General features: G+C 41.1%; 1 pseudogene; it reads right to left on the bottom strand.

Annotated features, from left to right (window-relative positions):
- Window positions 1–3,796: 3,796 nt before the first annotated feature.
- Window positions 3,797–4,928, bottom strand: LOC102406928 (annotated as a pseudogene).
- Between the last annotated feature and the right edge of the window lie 668 nt (window positions 4,929–5,596).

Below are 5,596 nucleotides of genomic sequence, written 5' to 3'. Positions count from 1 at the left end.
CCATGAACTTCGTGATGTTCAAGCTGGTTTCAGAAAAGGCAGAGGAACCAGAGATCAAATTGCCAACATCTGCTGGATCATCAAAAAACCAAGAGTGTTCCAGAAAAACATCTATTTCTGCTTTATTGACTATGCCAAAGCCTTTGACTGTGTGGATCACAATAAACTCTGGAAAATTCTGAAAGAGATGGGAATATCAGATCACCTGATCTGCCTCTTGAGAAATTTGTATGCAGGTCAGGAAGCAACAGTTAGAACTGGACATGGAAAAACAGACTGGTTCCAAATAGGAGAAGGAGTTCGTCAAGGCTGTATATTGTCACCCTGCTTATTTAACTTATATGCAGAGTACATCATGAGAAACACTGGACTGGAAGAAACACAAGCTGGAATCAAGATTGCCGGGAGAAATATCAATAACCTCAGATATGCAGATGACACCACCCTTATGGCAGAAAGTGAAGTGGAACTCAAAAGCCTCTTGATGAAAGTGAAAAAGGAGAGTGAAAAAGTTGGCTTAAAGCTCAACATTCAGAAAACGAAGATCATGGCATCCAGTCCCATCACTTCATGGGAAATAGATGGAGAAACAGTGGAAACAGTGTCAGACTTTATTTTTCTGGGCTCCAGAATCACTACAGATGGTGACTGCAGCCATGAAATTAAAAGACGCTTACTCCTTGGAAGGAAAGTTATGACCAACCTAAATAGCATATTGAAAAGCAGAGACATTACTTTGCCAACAAAGGTTCGTCTAGTCAAGGCTATGGTTTTTCCTGTGGTCATGTATGGATGTGAGAGTTGGACTGTGAAGAAGGCTGAGCACCGAAGAATTGATGCTTTTGAACTGTGGTGTTGGAGAAGACTCTTGAGAGTCCCTTGGACTGCAAGGAGATCCAACTAGTCCATTCTGAAGGAGATCAGCCCTGGGATTTCTTTGGAAGGAATGATGCTAAAGCTGAAACTCCAGTACTTTGGCCACCTCATGCAAAGATTTGACTCATTGGAAAAGACTCTGATGCTGGGAGGGATTGGGGGCAGGAGGAGAAGGGGACGACAGGGGATGAGATGGCTGGATGGCATCACTGACTCAATGGACATGAGTCTGAGTGAATTCCGGGAGTTGGTGATGGACGGGAAGGCCTGGCATGCTGCGATTCATGGGGTTGCAAAGAGTCGGATACGACTGAGCGACTGATCTGATCTGATCTGATCAAGGTGATTGCAGTCCCAGGATGCTGAGTCTTGATCTTCGTCATTGGATGGTCCTTTTACCAGCCTCTTAGGATGGGGTCGCGAAGAGTTGGACATGACTGAGCGACTTCACTTTCACTTTTCACTTTCATGCATTGGAGAAGGAAATGGCAACCCACTCCAGTGTTCTTGCCTGGAGAATCCCAGGGATGGGGAGCCTGGTGGGCTGCCGTCTATGGGGTCGCACAGAGTTGGACACGACTGAAGCCACTCAGAAACAGCAGCAGCAGGATGCTCCTCACAGTGGCAAGGTCTTTTCAGCTTCAGATCCACCAAAATCAGCCACAGTTTGGACCAGAGTGCTGGTACATTCTCTGCAGGACCTCTGGCACTCCGTTTAAAAAAAAAAAAAAAAAAAAAAAAACAGAACTAGGGGGCTGGGACTAGAACAGGTGTTGTTAAATATGGTGAGAGAATCGTTTCCAGGTTGTATTAACACCACTGGTGTTGGTGGTTTTCCTAAAAGGAGGAGAAATTTGTCATTTTTAATGCTAACTAGCAATAATATGTTTCTAGGTGTGAGTAATGGAAAAATAAAGATTTAGATATGCTACTGGACATACAGAGGTTTTTTCTTGACTAGACAAACATAATTCCAGTAAAGTCACAGAGACAAATGACATATTCAGATGGTTGTTGTAGGTGAAATGGCAGCATTTGAATGCAAATTGTTGAAAGACATGAATGTACATGTAATTAGATATGTTAAGTATGCCAGTGATAGCTTTGGGACTCTTTGATGGGGCACGTGGACATGGCTGTGGGTATGTCAGAGCAAGTTGTATTTCTTGATCTGGGTGTTATTGGACTTTATAGTCCAAGAGCCAACAGCCTAACAATATATGTGTCAGTAGCTTCATTCGTAATTATTTAAAATCCCTCATTTCAGTTGTTTCTTGATGTATATCCCCCTTCTGACTGTTGTTCCTGCTTCACTTCACTCTGAATCCACAGGGCAGAGGATATAATACTTCCACATTATTCCACTGGCCAAAGAAAGTCATGAGGTGATCACAGGTGCAAGGGAGTGGGGAACAGACTGCACCTCATGAAGGAGGAATTGGCTTGTGTGGACAGTGGAGGGGTTGGATAGGGAAGGATTATTGGCATGCATTTGTGCAGATAGTCAGCCTTATTGGAAACACTATCCAATTGAAAATGTCTGAAAGCTTGACAATATAGTCTGAAGGCATCGTGTGAGGACTAAGTTACTCTCAAATATTGCTGGGAGGAATGAAAAATAGTATAGCCTGTACAAAGGGAATCTTTCCACATAGGACAAAAGTACAAATGCATTTACCCCTGGACCAAGGTGCCCCCACTTGCAGAAATAGACCATAGATGTTTCAACAGAGTTATCCCACTGGAGAAGAGAGAGAAAATACAGAAAAATAGAGAGACCTTTTTTAAAATATATATTTTTAATTGAGGATAATTGCTTTACAAGGTTTTGTTGGTTTCTGCCATACAATGTGAATCAGCCATAAGTATACATATATCCCTTCCCTTTTAAGTTTCCCTCCCGCCTCCTCCCTGTTCCACTCCTCTAGGTTATCACAGAGCACCATGCTGACCTCCCTGTGTTATACAGCAGCATCCCACTAGCTATCTATTTTACAAATGGTGGTGCATATATGTCAACACTACTCTCTCAATTTATCCTACCCTCTCTTTCTCCTGGGCTTTTCTGGTTGCTCAATGGTAAAGAATCCGCCTGCAATGCAGGAGACACAGGACACCACTACGCATCTTGTTGTGGTTCTTTCATTACATCTTTAGTTGTGGAGATGCTTTTCTGCTGGTCTTAGGGTCATTTTCATTGATAGCTGTTCTGTAAATGGTTGCAATTTGGGATTGCCCATGGAAGCAGGTGAGCTTAGGGTCTCCTGACTCTGCCACGTTGGCTACACCTCTACATATATCAGTGAGTTTTTTACATATGCTTGCTCAGTGTACTCTTATATGTTTATACTATATTTGCTCTCGTGTTGAGTACCTTCTTCCAAACAGTTGATAATATAAATAAAATGAAAGAATTAGTAAACATTTGCTATGTTTAATGTTTTGAAAGGATAAAGATTTACTGATACATATGTTCATTATTTATGGTAACATTATGTTAACGGTGAATACATATGAATTTTAAGATATATATGAATTTTATAATTGTCTAAAAAGCAAAAATATGATGAAAGCTACAACATGGGGGCAAATGGCAGGAAAATGTCTGAATGAGAGGAATAAAACAAATGTAGCCATTCAAAGCATAGAATACCCTAGTAAATAAGAGTTTAACAATTACCCAGGAAAGGTCACTGTTTCCAGGGCATTACTAACCTCCAGCCTAGGAGTAGGGAGGTGAACTAATCTAGTTATGAATTCTATGTATAAGAAAGTGAACTAAGACCCCAAAGGCAGTGATATCTAATGAGTTATTAAAGACTTTGCAAGAAACATTTACAAACCCATCCCTGATAAAATTGCTCTATGACAACAAGATACAGAGTTATTTGATTAGTATTTCCACTGTACCCTTCCACATCTTGATACAAAAGCTAACCTAAAGCATGATGAGCATTATTGAGGAAAGCACAAGGGTAGTTTCCATTATTATAGTCATATCTGCTTTGGAAACAGCAAATGAACTACCAGGTCCCGAATCTGCTTGGTCTTAATCCCATAAACCGTGGGATTGAATGTAGGTGCAATGAGAATATAGACATTGGCCAGAAGAATGTAAATATGGAGTGGAATGTGGTATCCAAACCACTGAGTGAGAACTGAGAAGATCCCAGGTCCATAAAAGAGGATGATGACACAGATATGGGAGCCACACGTGTTGAGAACTTTGTGAGGAGCATCTTGGGAAGGGATGTGGAAGACAGCACGGAGAATAGGCATATATGAAACAAAGATTAGCACAACATCTAAGACCAAGGTCGACATTAGGACAAAAAATCAAACCAGATGTTCTGTGTGAAAGTCGCTCAGATATGTTCAACTCTTCGCGACCCCATGGACTATATACAGTCCATGGAATTCTCCAGGCCAGAATACTGGAGTGGATAGCCATTTCCTTCTCCAGCGTTTCATTGGATATCGTTGCAGGAAATTTTTGCCAGGACAATGTTTACAAGCAGTGTTTGGGAGGATGTTACTTTTATAAAAAGTCAGTCTTTTCAGAAGAAATATTACAGGAAAACTGTACAATAACTTCTTAGGAAGATGGATATATGAACTTTCCCTATCAGTGTATGTGTAAGAACAGTGGTGTATCACAGGGGGTAGCATATGGCAATGTAGCAGTCAAATGCCATCACCAGCAAGATCCCAGACTTGTAAATGAAAGTGGAAGAGAGGAAGAATACCTGACAAATGCAGCGATCCAGGGAGAGGTCTCCAGCATGGAACCAGAGGATCGCCAAGGCCTGAGGGACTCTGCATGCAGAGAGGACAAGGTCTGCTCCGGACAGCATGCAGAGGAAGAGGTACATGGGTTCATGGAGGCTGCGTTCGGTGAGGATAATGAAGAGGAACCGGCTGTTTCCAAGCAAGGCAGCAGCATAGGAAATAACAAAGGGGATGGAAATCCACATGTAGTGGTCTTCAAGGCCAGGGATGCCCAGCAAGCAGAAGACTGTGTGGCTAGCACCAGTGTGGTTTAAGGTCCTCATACTTGGGAAGTTCTTCCAGAATCTCATGCCTATTCATGGAGACAGAGGAAAACCCAAAATATATGCAAACATTTCTTTCAAATTATCATTTGATTTTGGTTCCTACTTCATCCCATTCCATTCTGATGTCAGGAATTTTGGATATATATATATAAATAAAGATAAGCAAGGTATGACTTGCTATCTGAATGAAGCCTTAATTTCAGGAGCAAGATAGACCCATTAAGCAGTAGAGAAAATTAAATTAGTATGGTAATGATTAACATCTTGTTGTCCAAAATTAAGCCAATACACAAACAGAATGGAAAGAATAATTTATTCTGCATTTGTGTTGGTTTTAAGAATGAGTTATTTATGAACTTACCTTTGAAAATACTTTTGTGACTATGGACAGGGAATCAGGGGAGGAGCAGAACAAAGGCTTTCCTTGAGCAGGTAGCTATGTCCTATTGTTTTGACTACAGAATAAGGAGTAGGGTAGTATAATATAGGTTTTGTAACCTCATCAATATTTATTGTGTCCCTTGTCAATTTCTTTCTAGGCAACAGTGAAAAAATTCTGGTAAAGACCTAAAACACTTGTGCACCATGTATCCAGGCCAGCTGAAGGCTGAGGAGTTCATAATATAGTCCCATTATCTATTGTACTACATAAGAAAGAGGAGTTG

This window comes from Bubalus bubalis, chromosome 16, assembly GCF_019923935.1.
Source record: "Bubalus bubalis isolate 160015118507 breed Murrah chromosome 16, NDDB_SH_1, whole genome shotgun sequence".
NCBI classification, from domain to species: domain Eukaryota; kingdom Metazoa; phylum Chordata; class Mammalia; order Artiodactyla; family Bovidae; genus Bubalus; species Bubalus bubalis.
The sequence above is the reverse complement of the archived record's forward strand: the minus strand, read 5'-3'. Positions and strand labels throughout refer to the sequence as shown.